The 22,038-nt window shown below is 34.6% G+C and overlaps 1 long non-coding RNA gene across 1 annotated transcript in view; it reads left to right on the plus strand.

Annotated features, from left to right (window-relative positions):
• Positions 1-22,038, plus strand: part of LOC138702703 (uncharacterized) — a 279,688-nt gene that overhangs the window by 106,968 nt on the left and 150,682 nt on the right. Inside the window, exon 2 of the long non-coding RNA XR_011332866.1 lies at positions 10,557-10,635. This is a non-coding gene — a long non-coding RNA (uncharacterized lncRNA). The remainder of the gene's footprint in view (positions 1-10,556; positions 10,636-22,038) is intronic.

Raw genomic sequence — 22,038 nt, forward strand, 5'->3', positions numbered from 1 at the left:
CTATGTGATACCTATAAGCTTACGTCCATTTTTGGCTTTTCCCTTCAAAATTCTTCCCAGTTTCTTAGAACGGTGCAAAACAGAGCGAGACAAGTGGCCAACAGGTTTGGAGCTCGCATATATTCTTTCTTACAGTTCTAAATTCCTTTGCAAGGACGCGCGATCAAGAACGTTTTATCCTTAAATTTCCTCTTCTTAGTTTCGTTCTAAAATTCATGAGAATGCGTTGGGTATAAAAAAATCAGGTAACAAGGGAAAGAAGAATAATTTGCAAGAATTAAAACAGAATCAGTAGTAAATTCCATGGATAAATGTACTAATTGGCAGCGACATGTTTTGCACATGTCCAGAGCACATCTTCCTCGACAACTCCTGAATTACAAACCAAGGACTGCGGGATATTTGGGAGACGTACTACAAAACGCGGGCAAGAGATCGTAACACATCATCAAGTTCAACACTTGCCAAGATTACAATGATTATGACCAGAGACCGGAAGTTTAGGCATTATGAATAATTAAAATAAGCAGGCAAAAAGGCATCATAAATAGCTAGAATAGGCAGGCAAAAAGGGATTAAAAATAGCTAAAATACACATTAAAAGGCAATTACAAAAACCTTGCACTAGATCCATAACCTTGCACTTTCCACAAAGGGATTTTGGCAGAAAGAAAAGCTTTACATAAGTCGAATGCAAATTGAGATTTTCGACTCGCTGTTGCAATTACTGTTGGAAACAAAGAAATCTTCTTCTCAGTAGTCTTGGAAAGTGCATTTTTGTGTTTGGTAGTACTGATATATTGCGATATGAAATATTTAGCTAGCTACATAACGTTGCAATGAAAACTGAAAGAAAAATAACCGTTAAAAATAACGTTAGACCCGCACTCATTTGTTGCCTTGTGAAATAAACACAAGCGATAATTAAAATACTTACTGTTATACATTTTTGCACGGCAGCACTCATTGTTGCAAAGAGAATATGAACTGACTGAAAGAAAATAATATACATTCGGTGAAATCACTTTCATTGTAGCGATTATAGAAATAAATTAAAATATACCTTTAGGCAATTTTAATAATCAATTAATAAATAATAGATAAATAATCAAATAAAGGCAAGAGAAAGCATTTATTTTGTAAATTAGGCATTGATATTAAAAGAGGCAGAAAAGGGCAACATAAAACTGTGACGTTTCAATCACAAAGGTATAATTCGTACAGATTTACTTTCAAAATGAAGATAGATTTAACACATTTAAAAAGGCATTCTGCCAAAGTTCCGGTCTCTGAATTGATGACAATGATAATGATGGCAGTGGTGGTGATGATGATGATGATTATTATTATTATTATTATTATTATTATTATTATCATTATTGTTATAGAATATTTATTAAAATATAATTGTTAGTAGTAATATTTGTAATTAACAACAGTTGAATTAGGGTCTAATATGAGAGAGAAAACCGGAATTCTCTAATACTCTAGAAAAATGTAACATAATAGAGTATAAGGTCCTATATAGGTCGTGAGCTACTGCCTCTTCACACCATTGCGATCTCCCCATAACCTCATCGCCTGCTATAAATGTTGAAGGATGAACGGGAATCGAAGACTGATCCTTTTGTCAATAAATTTGAAATGACTGAACTATGGCAGTGCCAGTACATACATAACATAAACTTGTATTTCAGTTTTATGTATTATACCCATAAATAAAATATCAATCGATTGGAGCATGATAGTAGAAGTAATCTGAAATAAGCAACAAAATAAGAGAGAACGAATCGACACAAATCTTCTCCCCTCAGAAAAAATAAAAGAGAGAAACGTATGTGAGTAATCAACAGAGTCTACTACAGAGCGATATCGTAAAGATTGCCCCTATTCCACATCCACCCCTCAATAAAAGACGTAACGACAGAAGATTTCCCTTACTCCCCACGTCTCGCGAACCTTCATCACAATTCTTATGATGCTGTAGAAACATAGGGCAAAGATGTAGGAGATTGAGCTTCCATGAGTGACAGTAGAGACCTCCTGCGGGCGTTTTCATCATCATCATTCATCCATTCATCCCCCTTTCTTCTATCTTCTTATTCTTCTCCAGTACACGACAGTCTCTCCCTCGAGCTAGGGGTGGTAAAGAGAAGACAAAAGAATGGATCCCACAAGCGTAATTGTTATCTATGTATATTCGTGTTTGCGTTTTGTGGGTTGCTGAATTACACGGCGTGATTGAAGATATGAGCGCTTTCAATAATGAGAACAAGGCACAACGTAGCTTGTGGAAGTTCGCACAAAGCCTAGAGTTGTTTACATATATAAACTTCAAGTTTAGCTTTAAAATGATCGAGGCGTTTTCTCAGAGGGAGCTATGATTTTTATTATAGTCTATCAGAAGTTAGCAGGTTCAAACCTCACCGAGGAAAAGGAATTTTTAATAAGGGATAACAATATTAGCCTAACTTTGTTTGGAAAAGAAATAAAGACGGAACATGTCAGTGGCTAAGAAGTGATACGGTACGTATCTGATCTGTAAATTTGCAGATGAATAAAATTTTATTTTAAATTAATTTTTCTCAAAATAGACAAACTTTTTATATATGTTTCTGCTTTGCAAGATCTCGCACTACAGGACAAAATATGAGTTAGATTTCCAATTTTGTGAACATAATAATAATAATAATAATAATAATAATAATAATAATAATAATGTAGTTATTCTAAGTAATAATGTACTTCAATTAAATTACGAGGTATCACTTCTTAGCCATCGATATACGAGCGTATGTCATTTAGAAATCTTCTCACCATTCGTGAGCTGTCACAAGGGACAAAGAGTACTTAACCATATAAATGTTTACAAGTTCATTGAACCATTAATTTGTTTTGGCAATGAAACTCCTACAAGTATATAGCTGCAAATACATCTATAGATTAGTGGAAATATAAACTAGTTTTAGATTTACAGAAGGTAAGGAAAGTCGAATTATGGGATAACCTATAAATAGTAAGGCAGACACAATAGGAAACTATGTATAAAATATGTGGTCATGAATATTTCTACTCCCAATTATCTGGTATCACTGTTTCAGATCCTTACAACACCTCGTAATCAGCATCAATCCCTTCTCTCCATTTCTTTTCACAGAACTTCTTTATATACTCGTCTTCCTTCAGCACAACATCGTCTCGCCTCTGGAATTCTTTACCTAGTGACGTCGGGGATTGTCGGATATTACCATACGTTTTAGAACTCAATTATTTAATTAGTGTTTTATTGCATGAACTCGAGTTTTAATAAGTTGCTAAATATAATGCTTTGTATCTCAACGTAATCAGTTTTCATAATAATTAAATAATCTTTAATTTGCTAATATGTAACAGTTCTGATTAAGCCATAATTAATTCTTTTCTAGATTGTGTCACTTTAATGCTCCCATTATTGTTGTAGATCGTAAATTTATTTTTAGTTCTTTGTCTATGTTTTATTTACATTTGTATTTTTGATAATGTGAAAGAGAAGGCTAATTGGCTTTAACTTTGACAGAAATTAAATAAATAAATACATAAATCAGCAAATAAATAAGCAAATAAGGAAACAAATAAATAATTAAATAAGTAAATAAATAAATAAATAAATGAGGCCATTTTCAAAACATCTCTTGTCCAACTGATAACGAAAATGAACTTCCTGTGCCCATGCATTCTTCAAATATAACTCTACATGCAACTGTCATGATTTGTATTCAGAAAGTCCTCTAAACTACTAAAATCTTACGTTAAAAGCGACTATTAGAATCAAACTGACTCTTGTCCACAGTAAAATTGCGACAGAATATTATTTCTAGCTTTGGAATAAAAAAGTCTCATGCTCCCATTTGATTCTAAATGCACCCAACCTGTTTGGTTTCATGTCTCCTGCCTAGCCGGTAAGAAATTTTAGACCTAAAAACATTTTTCGTGATTTCCCACAAAGTTATAGGAATGGACAAGGATCGTTTTCAAAATAAGCTCCTCAAATGAATATGTAAATAAATAATGACAGTAGACGTCATTGACTCGGGGTTTCTATAAATAAATAAATAAATAAATGTGCCTGGCTAAGTTAATGCAAATTTCCTCAAATGCAAATTACTTCTTTCGTAGCAATTTTGTTATTTTCTGAACACCGTGAAATAAAATTACTTAATGCACTTGTGCAGTAAGACAACTTCGAAACACACTTCATGGCTCGTTATATTATATCACTTGTCGCCATAAAACACGACACTAATAGACCTTTACTATTAATATTAAAAATCAATCCATTGCCCACTCTAAGTTGCTGAGATTTTGTTCTCTTTGGATACCACAGGATATGTCTTTATTATGAGAATAAATTTATACAGAAAATGGATGTGCTATTTTTACGGTAATAATCAAATAATTATGTGCGTTATTTGTTTGTGGGTACTCTTCTACGGCCTGCGCTGAGAATTTTTCAATTCTTAAAAAAAATCGACATTTCGCACAAGTTATCGTACATTAATAACTATTCTCGAAGTATCTTTAAGTTACATACAAAATTGAAATCATTTATTATTCACCCAAAGAAGAAGCCAATATATATGTTATGTATACACAAATTGTTTCCGGTACCTACATTGCTTAATTTTATGGTGCGCGGTGAAAAGGGCATAAGTCTGAAGTGGGTGATTTTGACTTACAAATATAAAAAACTTACTTCTTCAGATGGTATGAAGGACACATGTCATAATAATACACAGCTTTAGAGTTCAGCTCATCATAATGGACTTTATTTCAAAATTTGCTTTTGCTTTAATTGAAACATCTAATTCGTGACTTACGCACTTTCACCGAGGGCCATAGAGTTAATCCTAAAAGTAACAAATTTGATTTCATTATAAGTAGAGGTCTAGGCTTCAAATTTGAATGCAACATGATACTGCGTCCAAATGTATTGGAACGGATGTGACATTCACTGGGAAAGTAGTTTATGACCTGGTTCACCACAGGACTCCGAAATAGAAAACTGAGTCACATGGACTGAAGAAAACATTGAGTCAACCGTGTGCTGACGTATAAGTAGAGGATACTATCGTTAAAGGAAACAGAATACTGACAGTAAGGTCTTAACTCTCCCAAAGATCATTATATTCACTCTAATACAGTTTATTGGCACTCTTAACTTTAAGTGCATATAAATTCCGTATCTAGTTATAAGTTACACTATTTTAAATAGATTTATTTCATTAATTTTGCATTGTTTCGTAGGAAATAACTCAGTATATTGTCATGATTTCTAATATTATTTACTACTAAAAATGTCATATAAAAGTCTTATATATTTTATGTAGTAGGCATATATATGGGCTTACTATTTTATTTTCATTCAAATATTTAAGAGGTATTTCTTTTACGGGGTATTTACACAAGCGTACTGAAGGAATTTATAAATAACTATTGGTAATTGGTAATTCTTCAATACAAAAAAGAGGCTCTTTGCTATCTGTCTAGCTACTTCGTTGATTTGAGCTAAAATTTAAACTAAATCCGAATCGAGAAATAGAAAAATTCTGTACCTATGTAATTTCTCTCGGAGATTATTTTGAGATATAGCATCCTATATTCGAACTACACTAATAGAAAAATGAACATATTTTGTGGGACTAAAATTCGACTTATGTTGCCATGGGAAAGTTTAAGTCACATTTGATACACTTAACAATTTGAACGAGTATCTATGGCAGTTAGCTTAGTGGATGGATTATATGACTATCGTTTTGGAAGTGAAAAATAATAGTTTTGAAATAATTCTGTAACAATGAAGTCTATTACAAAATGAGATAGCAGAATGTTTTCTAAAACAGAGGTAGCAGTCAATGTGTGAATTTGATTAATTGTATAACAGTGAAGTCTATTACAAAATGAATTAGCAGAATGTTTTCTAGAAAGACAGGCTGCGGTCAATATGTGAAATTGATTAAATGTGTAACAATGGAGTCTATTACAAAATGAGATAGCAGAATGTTTTCTAGAAAGACAGGCTGCAGTCAATGTGTGAAATTGATTAATTGTGTAACAACGAAGTCTATTACAAAATGAGTTAGCAGAATGTTTTCTAGAAAGACAGGCTGCAGTCAATGTGTGAAATTGATTAATTGTGTAACATTGGAGTCTATTACAAAATGAGTTAGCAGAATGTTTTCTAGAAAGAGAGGCTGCGGTCAATGTGTGAAATTGATTAATTGTGTAACAATGGAGTCTATTACAAAATGAGATGGCAGAATGTTTTCTAGAAAGACAGGCTGCAGTCAACATGTGAAATTGATTGTGTAACAACGAAGTTTATTACAAAATGAGTTAGCAGAATGTTTTCTAGAAAGACAGGCTGCAGTCAATGTGTGAAATTGATTAATTGTGTAACAACGGAGTCTGTTACAAAATGAGATAGCAGAATGTTTTCTAGAAAGACAGGCTGCAGTCAATGTGTGAAACTGATTAGTTGTGTAATAACGGAGTCTATTACAAAATGAATTAGCAGAATGTTTTCTAGAAAGACAGGCTGCGGTCAATGTGTGAAATTGATTAATTGTGTAACAATGGAGTCTATTACAAAATGATTAGCAGAATGTTTTCTAGAAATAGAGGCTGCGGTCAATGTGTGAAATTGATTAATTGTGCAACAATGGACTCTATTACAAAACGAGATAGCAGAATGTTTTCTAGAAAGACAGGCTGTAGTCAATGTGTGAATTGATTAATTGTGTAACAACGGAGTCTATTACAAAATGAGTTAGAATGTTTTCTAGAAAGACAGGCTGCGGTCAATGTGTGAAATTGATTAATTGTGTAACAATGGAGTCTATTACAAAACGAGATAGCAGATAGTTTTCTAGAAAGACAGGCTGCGGTCAACGTGTAAAATTGATTAATTGTGTAACAATGGAGTCTATTACAAAATGAGATAGCAGAATGTTTTCTAAAAGCACAGGCAGCAGTCAATGTGTGAAATTGATTGTATAACAATGAAGTCTATTACAAAATGAGATAGCAGAATGTTTTCTAAAAGCACAGGCAGCAGTCAATGTGTGAAATTGATTGTATAACAATGAAGTCTATTACAAAATGAGTTAGGAGAATGTTTTCTAAAAGCACAGGCAGCAGTCAATGTGTGAAATTGATTGTATAACAATGAAGTCTATTAGAAAATGCGTTAGGAGAATGTTTTCTAGAAAGACAGGCTGCGGTCAATGTGTGAAATTGATAACCCACCCTACTCCAGAACGTAGCATGTCTTGTTACTAATACACGAACACATGATAAATGCAGAGATCCTTATCGTCTATTTGAAGAGTTAAAATGTGAGGATCTTGTATTCTTCACGACATCTCAGTGTCTGAATCCGACGAATAAAAATGCTAATCCACGTCTTGAGCAGAGATATTACAGAAAGTGTAAAGTAGCCGGGAAGTATCTGTCGCTTTTAATCCAGGTTATTTGGTACGGAGTCGACTTTATTTTGTTTTTGCATGAAATGTATGTTTTGTGTAATTTTACAAATGCAATGTAGGTAGGAAAGAGCCTAATCCCATCGCACAAAAGGCTGTCAGTTCCTCCAGCCGGTAGGGATTAGTATGTAGGCAGAGTGCACCCATAACTCTTCCCAACCTAATACATAATCCCTGTTTCCAGAACAAAATCTGTACATGAAAGAAAGTAAAACGTGCCTTTTTAAATAATGTGAAGTGGCAGACGGTTTATCGGCAAGGTGTGTATAAATCATGTGTTCCATAACTAGTGGTTTAAAACACATTTATTTTTTATCTTGATAAATGAAAGCGCGTGTTTCCCAGACGAGTTTATATTCTTCTTTTATCATATAAATTTAACTGTCTTACAATTGTATTTATTATTTTAAAGGGAAGAAAAGTTATTTAAAGTTCTTTTGGTGCATCGTCAGTTGAAAGGATAGGTCTGCGGTTTTCCAACCAACAGACTGTTTCGAATGTCGATTTCATTATTCATGATTTAATTATTAGTTACTTTTCATACACTCTTATTTATTAACGTTTTATTAGTATTGTTATTATAAATACTGAAATTACTACATTGTTCCGCAGATTTAGTAGAATGCGTTTGAGTCTAAAGTCTTACGTTTTATATCTACTGTACGGCGTAATACAGCCGTGGCGAAAATGTGATCGTGCGCCGAGCAACTGTGTAACCTGCAACGTGCATAGCACCTATGGAGGGGAAGTAAAGAAACTCTCTGACGTATTAACGGATTTTCATTTTCCTTGCGTCAAGCACTTAAATATAATTTTATACAGTATAAGGTTACAAACTAATGTTTAGCACGTGTAACGAAGAAAGAAATGAATATGAAAACATAGGACACATTATCGCAACTCAAAATTAACTGTCTTCAGAATGTTTCTGCGACAGAGTTTCAAAATCAGGAATTATGTCACTTACTGCCAGTCGTAGTTGATCACGAAGATATTTGTCTCTTAGTCGTGATTTAAATTTGGTTTTTATTATTTTCATTGTTGAAAATAATTTTTCACAAACGTAAGTTGTAGCGAACATGGCTTCGACAGAGCAAGCGAAACAACGAAGCTTCGGATATTTATTATTTGGCAAAGGTTTGAAAAGTTCAGCATTTGTCAAGTCCTTACATCTAACTTTCATTTAACATCAGATTGTAAATCTGTGAGTTTAAATTGAAGATCTAACCGCATTATTAGTACATCTGCTGGAAAATGATCGACATACAGATATGATAATGATGATGATGATGATGATGATGATGATGATGATAATAATAATAATAATAATAATAATAATAATAATAATAATAATACTTTACATTTTTATGTTTCAGGAGTGACATGTATAATGCCGTTTTATGTTATACAACCGTTTTCCTCGTAATACTTGTGAACAAATCGTACATTTAGTATTCTCATCATATTGACAGCAAAAAAATGCGTCCTCACATCCTACTTGGAACTTTCGTTTTGTAGAGGTACGTGGTTTCGAGAGAGACATTGCGACGATACGCCGCTCGCAGGTCAGAGACAAATACAAATGGAACAGAGTTTGACTCCAGTGAGGAGAGGGTGGGGGTTGCGGGAGGTAGGAAGTCAGAGAAAAACACAGCTGTCATTGCGAGCCACAATGTGCTCCCGAGTCACATTTTCGCCACGGCTGGCGTAATACATAAGCTAGGAGTTCACACATTTACGTTAAATGCCTTCATTTCGGTTATGATGAATCTCTTCTGTTAGTAGCATATTCCAGGAATGTGAGGTCGATTTACATCTGACGACAGAAGGTATATTCGATGGTGGTGGTGGTGGTGGTGGTAGTAGAGGTGGTAGTGGTGGTGGTAGTAGAGGTGGTAGTGGTGGTGGTAGTAGTAGAGGTGGTAGTGGTGGTAGTAGTAGTGGTGGTAGTAATAGTGGTGGTGGTGGTACTGGTAGTAGTGGTGGTGGTAGTGGTAGTGGTAGTGGTGGTGGTGGTGATAGTAGTAGTAGTATCACTTTTTGATTCTTGGTTAATCTGTCTCTTGCTTTATGTTGATAATGAAGCAATTTATATACTCATATAGCTTGAATGCTTTCAAAGAATTACCCCCAGTGATGAGCAGAAAATCACAGAACTGTGATTATATCACGGTGATCGAAAAATCACTATCACATCTGTTATTAAACAGCTGTTTAAACAGTGATCACAGTTTGAGGGCTAAACTGCTCACCAGCTGAGACAGTTCAGGTTCTTTTCTCACTGCGTGCGCTGCGCTGCTGTACTTATGCTACCTAGTGAAATAGCAGGGAACAACTACGCCCGCGAACTGTGAGCGCCCGATTTTAACAATATATACTGTGTAGCCAACTCAGTAGATTTCAGGCTGATCCTGGCAGATTTCAATTTCTTAAAGCCGGAAAATGTATTATTGTCAGCCGACAGCCGAAAATATAGCAGGTTTTTACATTCCTTAATAGATTTCATTATTTTAAGCAGTGACGTTATTAATTGGCTTTACTAATCGAAGGATAAACTCCAATTTCGTACAATATTCTGGTCACGAGACAATTATATACTTTGTCTTTTCGGAATTTACTTCCAAATCTATCGCTTTACTTGCTTCAAGTAAAATTTCCGTGTTTTCCCTAATCGTTTGTGGATTTTCTCCTAACATATTCACGTCATCCGCATAGACAAGAAGCTGATGTAACCCGTTCAATTTCAAACCCTGTTTGTTATTCTGAACTTTCCTAATGGCACAATACATAATATAGATAGGTCGACCGGGCGGAGCGCGACCGGCACAAGGCCATGCAACACGCGGCAATCCGTCTCCCTCACTTAGAGAACCACTGGCTTAGAAAACACTCGAATCGCTCAACTATTAGTCTATGACCTCATTTTACATGTTTGTAATATATTACATCTTCTATGGCTATTTTGAGGGGATTACATTTAATGAATAAATTTGTATTCCTTAGTCCTTATGTTATTTTTCAATGTTTTATTTTCAGGTAAGAAGCCAACGCTTTGCAGAAGCTGAATGGTAACTCCATTTTTCGACATGCAGAATGGATGTGCATTCATCACACAGTAAGCAAGGCGCTACTTACACATTTAACGTAGATCTATTTACTGGCTTGCTTAAATTTTCTGTAGGTAGTGAAATAAAATATATCATGACTGTTAGAATGCACTGTAATTAACTTTTGCTATAAACAGATTAGGGATGTTCGAAGTTAGTTTTCTTCCAGTATTAAAGATAGACTTTTCTGCTTCTTAATTATCGGAAACGCAAGTATATAGGCCTAAGAGGAACAAATCGCTGTAAAGATTCCGGCTTACTAACGACATATATGAGATTCTGTTAGTAACGAGAAATTTTTGGAATATAGCCCAATCTAATAAAAAAATTCGGTTTTAATGTTAATTTCAAATCCTTGGGTATCAGACAAACATTATGCAATCTTATAGTACTTTATCTGGAAATATAGCGATGTTAGAACTAGCTATGTATCTTACCACAGAGTAAAACTGTGAAATGCTTCTAAATATGTAACACTCTCTCTCGAATATGTTTTGCTAGCAATCATGAAACTCGAATCTCATTCGGTGTCGAATTCTATGGAAGTAAGTAAGAGAAACAATTTTAACTAATCAGAAGAATTGTAACTGTGTGTTATACGAATAATTATAAGATTGATATTATTTAATAATTACAAAATAAAACTTTTTCTCCACGTCATTATTATAGGGATTTCAATTGATCGAAATTCATATCCATAAAGAAAAATTTTATCTTTTGATATATCATTTTTTAATTTTGTACGTAATTTATTATTGTTACTACTTTAAGTTTAACAACTTGAATTTATTGGAGCCTATACACTGTACTTCATAGAAACAATGTAGGCAAATGAGACGTGCTCATATGAGGATACCCAACTCACATTCTACCACTCGCTGTCCTCTGAAGGGGCTTCGCTGCGTTGTACCGGCGATTACGAAATGGAAATACTGTTTGAGTGCGTGCAGCGCACCAGAATTAACCAATAGTAGAATAAATGCAACTTCATTGAGTCTCTATTAAGCAATTGTTCCAGGATTAACGAGAATCCGATTTATTTGTGGTTTACTATATGTTAATAGAACTACAGTGAAAGTACAAGCAATACTGCCATTATATAAAGTGTATAGTAGACGATAACCCCAATACTCCTTGTTCGGAGTTGTAGGGCATTAAATTGGGAATGTTGTTAACATCTTGAAACCAACGACTTTTGATGTTATGCTTCGGTTAAATCAGACTGTATTAGAATTTAAGGGTTCTAGGGGATTGAAATTCATAAGGGGAAGTTTTGAATTGTGAAGTCATCCATGTGAAACTTATAATTAGAAAGCCGAAGAGCCTGTATCCGATTTAGAATCAATTTCTTATTCATGAATTTTGCTTAGCTCCCTGTTGCGTGTAAGAGTGAACTATTTTTATATGCACAACATTAATCCAAAGTACGTGCATAATTATTGCATAACATAAAACTTATTGTTACGTGCATACATACATACATACATACATACATACATATTTAAGATATAACACTCATTATGTACAGTAGTGGCAAAAAAACCGGACCGACCCTTGTAGCTGATACAAAAGAATCCTGTGCTGTGTATTGTGTCAAACTGTGGCAATTTCAATATGGATAGTAAAGCCAGAGGTATGTACTGCTATTTAATGTAAAAATACGCAGCTATCTTTGCCGAATAGAGGTAGAAATGTAATATTGATGCCAGATGAAAATAAAACTTTCAAAGTTTTTTCGTCTGTAAGTTTGAGGCACTGAAGGAAAGAAAAGACGTAAGAATCGAAAAAATGCAATACATTTCATTATTACAATTAATTATATAAGATGAATGTGTTTTGTGACTAGCAAAATTTGAATCTGTGACCCTGAAATCAGCTACAAAGGTTGGTCCGGTTTCTTTGCCAATACTGTACATTTGTGTATTGCTAGCAAGAGTCCACTACCATACAGAAATGTAGACAACGCCATTGTCCCGTAGTTTTATGCATGTGATTTTTCTAGTTTTATTTTTGAATTGCCAATTCTATAGTTCTTGACTCGAATTTTTCTTCACTTACCGGTTTTTCTGCATTTTCGTTATAACAGTTTTTTATCACAGCATAGTTAGGAGTTCGTATATGAAATTTGAGGCCAGTTTCAGAATGTTAATTTTAGATTTATTTATCTCTGTGAAACGTCTCTTTTCAAAGCGACTGTTTTCTGTTGATTTTATACTATCACACGAATAGAATATAGATGGGTTAATCTCCTAAGTCATATGTAGATATCTATTGCATTATTTCGTATTACAGTATATTATTTATATTAGTAATTTAGAGTTGCAGTACTATGATACACAGTAATTCGGTGCTGCTGATATTTTTATAACACTGCACAATTTCCCCCCTGTTGCGGGTGCGGAGTTATAAATCACAGCTGCTGTACATGTCGTAGCCTAATTCAGAGCTACCAATAGACTCGAAATAGGTGGGAAATGGTTGCTCGTTTGTCTGTTGGAATCTCTGCGGAATTGTAGAGTTGTTTCCTTCCGCCACTTTGACTGTATGGCGCTGGTTGTCTAACACAGGCAACAAACAAACGAATGTGTAAACATACAAAACAGAAAATGAGAGGCGAATACCTATACGTTTCGCTGAAACAAAACAATGAACGTACTGTGAAATAAAAATTCCTCCTCTTTGTCATTACACGTCTAGAGTAGTTCGAAAAATACATTATGAAAATCCTTTTTCGTGGACTGTGCCCCGAGGCCCGAACTTTACAATGCTAGTGACACCTGGTACTAAAATTCTAAACAGAAAACGTTCTACATGAAAGGATGGCTGATGCTTTTGATGTACAAAATAGATTCTTGTCCTAGCATGGCCGTCTCTGTTTTTGTAGTGAAAGCCCTTTGGTGTTACCGGATCTTTCTGGGGTTTCACAGTCTCGCGCCTACGGAAATGCTGGGAAATTATCTTAATTTCCGGGCGAGAGAGAGATAGACGTAGGGGCACCACAAAATACCTCTCCGACAAGCCGGATGACAGCCTCAAAGGCAAAGGAATACCGGAAGGTGGGATCATGAACTAATGATAACAAATCTTCTCTCCGCAAGCTGTAAAAGCTAAAATAGGTTCGTTCACGGGAGAAAATCACCGGCGAAATTGTAATTAATGTGTTCAGTATCACTGGCACTTATTTTGAAAGTAATTGGTAAATTAATTTACTTCAATTTCATATTTGATATATAACGTTTGAAGCCTGTAAAGCGTAATCCGATACGTTAGTTTACTGAAAGGAAATATGCTGTTAACGCCGTAAGATAAAAAAGTTCTTTTGTTAAATGATACAGGCTTTGTTAGAGAGAGAGTTGATAGTGATAGGAAGCACAGTTATAGGACATTTTCCTAGCACCGAGAGTGACGCGAAATCAGATTAACTTTTAAATGCAGTTCATTGTAATTATAGGTATAGTTTCAATTATTAATTAGCCTTTAAGAATTGTATCTATAAGATATTTATCTATTTTTGGATGAGACAATGGCGTTCTTATTTACTCTCACCGTTCAAGAGTAGGGAAATACATTTGTTATGTTAAACTTTGGTACAGAACGGGGAATGATATTTATTATATCATAGTTCACTTATAGTACTCTTCTCACTGTTTGTTTGTTTATTTGTATATTTGTTTACTTGTTTCTGTGAATATTGCATGTTGCCATTATCACTTTGGCTGAAGATAAACTCTACAGCTCTGCATTAAATGAATAAAATAAATATTATAGTTCACAGAAAAAGTACATACATATAATAATCATTTAAACCTTACATTACACACTTTATAATTTTAAACATAGATATACCATTTTTTCAATACAATTTCTGTTATTTAAATATTTAATATAAGATGGTTTTGTTTTGTCTTGCACTTGTGTCTAGTTTTGTGCAAGACTCAATTCATGTTAGTATGTTGTTGCAATTAATATTTGTTCACTTGCCTAAGTTGTACTTCACGTTTTAACCTGCAATGTTCAGCTAGCATATATAAATCTTCCCTTATTCTAGTATCTTCAATTCCTCTTTCGCTACAGAAATACTTACATAGTTCGTATAAGCTCTCTCTCGTTGATAAGCCTTCATTTCTTAATTTTATTTCATAGTATACTTTTGTCCTACCTTCAAAACTATTAAATTTAGAAACAAAAAGATAGCTAATTAGTTTCTAACCAAGTCAAAAAGTCATTATCGGTGAGTCTAGAAAATGCATATCTACAAAAATTGAATTTACTTGTTAACTCAGTAACTTTACTTTCATTTAATAATTCTTTCCTATTACAATTGTTGTACACAGATGAGTACAAAAATAGTTGACTAAACAAGATACAGCATAAAAAGTGGAGTAGTAGCAAAACAAAAAAAAAATAATGATATTAAAAATGAATTAATAATTTAAAGACACATACTGCAATTGAATGACGGTATAATAATATATATGGAGTCTTTTAGAACAGAAATGCTGATGGACTTTAAAAAGGAAATTGACAATTTATGCTTTTCAAAAAAATGAATTTCAGAAATTAAGAATACATGTGAAGACATTATTACAAAACCAACCCTTGTCAGAATTGCTATTTTTCAGAAGAACAATAAAAAATAAAAGAATAACACATGTCAGCTATTTCCGTTCAACTGGTGTTTATCCTTGTGTCTATTGCACTTGACATGGACCGTTTTTTGGAGTTCATAAACATTTAAAATGGTAGCAAATGTGTCAATTTCATTAAAAATGACTAGGGCTGTTTTTGTAACAATGTCTTCATATGGTAAGTTACAATGTGTATAAATGCAGAAAAATTTTAAAATGTAAATTGACAATTTATACTTTTCGAAAAAAAAAAAAAAGGTCCACACCTATGGGAGTAACGGTTAGCTCGACTAGCCGCGAAACCACGTGGTCCGGGTTCGATTCCCGGTCGGGATTGAGGTTTTTCCGGAGGTTTTCCCTTAACCCAATATGAGCAAATGCTGGGTAACTTTCGGTGCTGCACCTCGGACTCATTTCACCGGCATTATCACCTTCATCTCATTCAGACGCTAAATAACTTGAGATGTTGATAAAGCGTCGTAAAATAACCTACCAAATAAAAAAAGAAAATAAAAACACAAACTTCGGAACAGCATCTCTTGCTCCTATTAGTAATCGGGTGATGACCTGCCAGTTACTATCATATATCTGCTGGAGAGGTCAGGAATGCAAGTTTCAAAATTTTATATATAGCCTAGTTTTTTTTCTAACTGAACTTCTGCTACTTGTTCTAAGGAAGTCTCAATCCTGATAGTCACAAGTTATAACAGAATATACGAATGTTATAAATAAGTCTTAGAATGCAAATATGGCTTTCAGGTACAACTCCCTGTGAAGTCGACTTGAATCATTTCAAGGGAAAAATTGTTCCTGGACCGGGTAATCGAACTCGGGACTTTTGACTGAGCGCGCCAACGCTCTATCGATGAGCTACCCAGGAACAGACACTGGTTCAATCTTTCCATTTATATCCACATACCTCAAGTGAGCTGACAAGACGTCGAAGACCCAACATTGAGTGAACACCAACTCTGTGTGACTTGAATTGTGGTTTTCTATTAACGAACAGTAAAGTATATTATGCAAATCTGGCTTTCAGGTATAACTTCCTGTGAAGCTGACTTGAATAATTTCATTATTCAAGAGCTAACTTAAATTAATTATGAAGTATTTAAAACTAAAACAGAAAGCGAAGGCTTGTTTTACTGTTTCATGCACAGTGGTAAATCACATTGACAGAAAAATGCATAAATGCAGATAATATTATCTTGCGCAATTAAATGGACACTATCGAAATGCAATATTAAAGATTTTACTAGTCCATTATGCATACATATGGCTAAAAAATGTAGACTGTCACTAGTACATATTATTGGAAACAAGTGTTAACTTGATCATAGACTCGTTTTACTTCACTATACGCACAATCAAAGGAACTAAATGAGGCGGTCAGAAGCAAAGGGATACAAGTGACATTTCTAAGAACATGAGTTAAGCGCATTCAAGGCAAGCTAAAGCATCTTAAATTTCAGTGGCAAAGGGATATATCTTTTAATTCCATCACACATTTTCTAAAAAATAACTTAAGTGTACTTATACACTTTTCCTTCTGAACCCCTCAATTAATATTGAAAGCTATAATCGTCATCATCATCATCATCATCATTGTCGTCATCATCACCACCATGTTTGAGGTATTGGGCCGATCTGCCTGTTTCTGCTCCAGAACAAATATCTTGTGCCACTTTAGAATTGATTTTCCTTTATTTCTAAGCCTTCAGATTTCAAATATGGAAGTGGAAAGGTAGAGGCTGCAGTATTAGCCTTCAGACCACTACTGCGTACAAAAAAGTGTATCTTTTGAATGATAATTCAAGAAAATGTTATATAAGGTAAAGAGGGACAACATTGAAAGACGATAAAATATCCGAGTTTTTGCTAACAGCGTAAAATGTAGAATGAGAAAGTAAGCGTTTGTAATCTGTATAACACTGAAGTTTTAGAGATTATAAATACAGAACTCACAAGAAAGTGCTAAAATAATTTAATGCGGATAAAATCATACTGGATTATTATCGGAGCGGAAACAATATTGTTGAAAGATCGAGAAAACTTTTGACTGGCCAGTGTTTAAGTGGACCCTAAATTAGATTTTGTAATATTGCAGAGACCTGCGTACATAAACCTTGCGCCTTTTTATGTTTCTGTGTTGATGATAATTAATTTTTTAATCAGCCGTGTATGACTGTAATCATACAAACTCGATTATTGAATTTTGTCTTTTTTTTCTTGTTAGGAGAGAGGGAACATCCCACGCACTACGATCTGAGGTTTATTGTACACCCCTATATGGGATGAGTTGCGTGCCCACCGATCCTCTACGCGCACCAACCTAATCACTTGACCCTCTTAACGACTGGTTTCTACAGCCAACAGAGTCCATGTACCACTCCTGCTTCGGCAATCCCCCCCCCCCAAGGCTCCCTTAACGGTCCGAGGCGGAAGTCCTCCCTCGAGAAAGTCTGCTCCGGGTTCCGTTGCAGAAGCTATCCATCATGGCATGAATACAATCCACGGAGGTCGGTCGAGAGAGCCAGAAGCTTCGGAGGGCCGCCTGTAAAGCGATCTGAAAACCAGAAGAAGTAACGGGATAATGAATGAAAGGATGATAAGGGAGGAAAGGAAGTGGCGAAGATGAGTGGGGTTCAATCGCCTGATACGGTTGCCTGATATTCATCCATAGGAGTGAGGGGGAAAAAAACCGAAAAACCTCACCCAGGCAACTCGAAACCGGGCCCGCTGGGTTGGGAGTTAGACTCGTTAACCCCTCAGCCACAACGGTGAACGAATTTAGTCTTTGTGTATAATTCTTCTAGTTATTAAAGAAGAGTAAGGGAGTTTAGACTTCGACTATGAAATTCTCTGTAAATTGCGTGGAATATATTTGTTAATCATGAAGTAATCTTTTAATAGAGAATAATTATAGCTTTAAGTTTCAACTGTTATGGGCTATCCGTTGATTTTGTAAAATTTCTGCAAGAGAGGCAGACTTGTGTGTTATTTTGATGTGTTGAAGTTGTTAATCTCGACTTTTAGCACAACCATCAAGACCACGCAACGAACTAATCTTTCACTGCAGTTTCTCGACTAATGAGCTGGCGTGTCTTCTCTGTCTCGACATTACCATCCATTTTGTTAGCTACATGGAACAGAATCTTGACTTTTACCTGGAATCTCGACCTTAAAGCAACAAACTATAATTAGTTATTATGAATATGTAATAACATTCAGTATCGAGTTACAAATTCAATCAAAGTAGACGGGTTAAATACTGTATGTGTAAAAACATAATATGACACGGGAATGTACACAATTATTTCGTCTTAGGCCTGTATAATCAGAAAAATCAGGACGATTCTAAATGACACAGGTAATATGTAAGTGACTGATATTTCATAAAGTGTTCTTCTGGTATACAATAAGTCAAATATCATACACCTATCTCATAATGTGGCAAACTTTTCTCTTTGCGTGGTTCAAATTTGATACGTATCTTCTATGAGATACAAAGTCATATAGGCCCTATAGGCCTATGTCTCATTGTATCTCTGAAATATGACAGTTTGTTCTCAGTGTGATGAAATGAGAAGTTCATGCTTAGTAAATGAATCCAAGGGACTTGGTTTATTGTACATCTACGTATAATATGTAAAATCATCATCATCATCATCATCATCATCATCATCATCATCATCATCATCATCATCATCATCGGGATATTGCCCGTTCCAGTCAAAGATTTATCTCCTCCTGGATCAGCCCATGCTTCGTATAAGTTACCCTCTAGCTTATAATTTAAGGTAGGATAGGGTAAGAGTATATTAGGGGCAAATGTCTACTCATTTAAAAATTGAGGAGAAATGAAGCAAGTAGTGGTACCATCAGTTGTCATTTGTGGTGCTGTATTTAATTAATGCATTATACAATAATTGATGGTAATTGTAGTCCGAGTTTGTCTGAAGAAATTTTGTACTCTGTGACAAGATGGTTAACAATCATGAATTAGTAGATGCGTGTTGTGTGTTTGTAGCTAAATTTGGAAGGTAAATATTTACCCAGGAAGGTATTTTAATGTATTATTACTAGTCTTGTGGCTTTTAATCGATTAATCGATCAATTTCTGTTGTAATATTAATCGATCAAAAATATTTAAACGAATAATCGAGTCGATTAAAATTAATATATTGTAGTTGATATTATTTTGTTAATACAAACTCATACTAAAAATTTCGACAATATTTCACACTCGGAAATTGCTTACTTAAAAGCACAATAGTACTGTTATTTTTTAACTGTAAGCCAGATAGTGTACGAAAAATCTTTGCACAAACACTTCAGAAAGAGATGGAGATAAGAGGACAGTGACCTAGTCTACCTCTATTGAAAGTTGAAACACAATGCAAAACCCTTATTAATTTTTAAGGTTTTCCAAGAAAGCTTCTACCTTGTTGTCAGCTCATCTTCCTAGCATATGAAATACATAATTTTCTGAGATTCGTCCTCCCCATTCCTTATAGAAATAGCCATGTCTACACTGTGTGCAAGTGAGAGCGTAAGTACCTTCTTCTTTTTATAAAATCTGGTAATTCGGATTACAATAGGAGGTAGTCTTCTGTTTCGACCGCTGTACATTTGCAGGTGCTTGTAGTTTCTGTACTGAGTTTGTATATGACGGTTGTGCGTTTAGTTTGATAATGAAACAAAAATCAGTTTTCTGTAGTCTGTGAAAAGTGTAAACTCCACTATGCCATATGAGAATTTTAGAAGTAAACTTGGTGAAACATTTGGATTTAAATTGGAGGATCGCGGAGAAGTGCTTGACAGAAAAAAAGTTTTCGTGTTTAGTGAAGCAGGAAACATTGTTACTAAACGTAAACCGGCACTTAACTCGGAGCTTGTGATTGCACTCACATGTTTAAAATCATGGATGAAGCGGTATTAACTAGGCGAGTCTTCATACATTTTGTTATTTATGTTTGTCTCAAAAATTCCCGGAGAAACTGACACGATAAATTATAAGCCTCATAATAAATATGTTAATAAGTAATTAAAATAGTTGTTCTCTATAATATAACGATACGATATGTACAGATATATAACATTTAATATTTATGCTTATCACCGAACACAAGTTAAATTTAACAATAATTGTGTATTACAGCATATTAAGACATTTTTTTCAACTCGATTACATTCAAATAGTTCGATCGACACCACTAATTATTACTAAAATTAACTTGTTGCTTGACATTGTTATGCCATTTTCATTTTTCGGTTTCATACAGAGATGGTTGCAATAAATGTAACTTTGTAAAATTCCTTTGCAGAATGAAAAGTTAAATTTATTCGGAATAAATTTCTGCTCATTTAAAGGACATTCGTTTATTATCATAATACCCTGTTCTCTTAAACTGACTGTCGCCCTCGGTACCTCGGTTGGTATAGCTCTGGCCTTCTATGCTTGAGGTTGCGGGTTCGATTCCGGCCCAGGTCGATGGCATTTAAATGCGACAGGCTCATGTCAGTAGATATACTGGCATGTAAAAGTACTCCTGCGGGACAAAAATTCCGGCACACCGGCGACGCTGATATAATCTCTGCATTTGCGAGCGTCGTTAAATAAACCGTAATTTACACATTTCTTAAACTGACTGAACTAATTGAGAATTAAATCAATGGCTTTCCCAAAATACACAGTGAAATATTTGATATAATATTAGTATTATTTATTAATAGTTCAAAAGTACATAAACTTCATACTTAAAACTGATATATGCACAAATAGTGATTATACACAATAAATATACAATTTAATAACACATTTTCTATCATATAACTATTCAATTCATGTTGGTTTAACTTACTTCTGGTTTTAGTGCAAGTGTTCACCCTATCGCATTATTTTTATTTTAAAGATTCAAACTTCTTTACTTGCTAAATTTGAAGTTCTCTTTTTTTAATTCTAGAAATATTTCATATAAGGCTTTTGTTTTCTCGAAAAGGAAGGAAAAATGAGCAAATTTATATTAAATTTTTGTTCAAAACATCTGAAAACAAAAAAATAACCCCCTGAAATTAATGGTATTACTTACGATTCACTCTATGTATGCCTGTGTGAAATAAAGAAGACGTAAATATTGTATGTCCGTATGCCTGTGTTTGCGTGTACATTATCTTCGGACTCCACACAGTATTTCGCACATAATTTCCATTAGTCTGCTTATTACAGTGCGTAACAGTGTAAGTACGCATGCATGTGTGTGCATGCTTGTATCTACATAAGGTAGGCCTATACGATTCTACCTACGCGCTCGTACCGCTGCTTGTATGTACAGTTACTATGTGTATCTCGTACTCTTTGAACCAGTCATATGAAATATTTTGATTACGAAGCTGATGTGTCGGTTGAGCACCAAGTCATAACGACCGCCGAGCAGAACAAAGCCGTGCGGCGAAATAATGAAACGTACATTCGTTTCTGGTGTGCCGATATATTGCATACATGTACCGCGCGCCAACTCGGGACACGGATGTACGGGCTGTAGCGCCGCTCAAACCAGTTGCTAGTTTAAATTAACGATTTTCGTTTCAGCAGCAATTTACACACATTAGGCACCACACAAAACAAACATACGGGCTTACAGCATTCGTTTCCTGCTATAGCTCAAAGAAAATGGACTGATTCAGGATAGAAATTCATTACACCACAGTATTATATTATACTAGATACATATGAGGAGCAAATATTCAGAAGAGACTTTGTCTTTAAATCGAATTTTAGGA

This window comes from Periplaneta americana, chromosome 7, assembly GCF_040183065.1.
Source record: "Periplaneta americana isolate PAMFEO1 chromosome 7, P.americana_PAMFEO1_priV1, whole genome shotgun sequence".
Lineage (NCBI taxonomy): Eukaryota > Metazoa > Arthropoda > Insecta > Blattodea > Blattidae > Periplaneta > Periplaneta americana.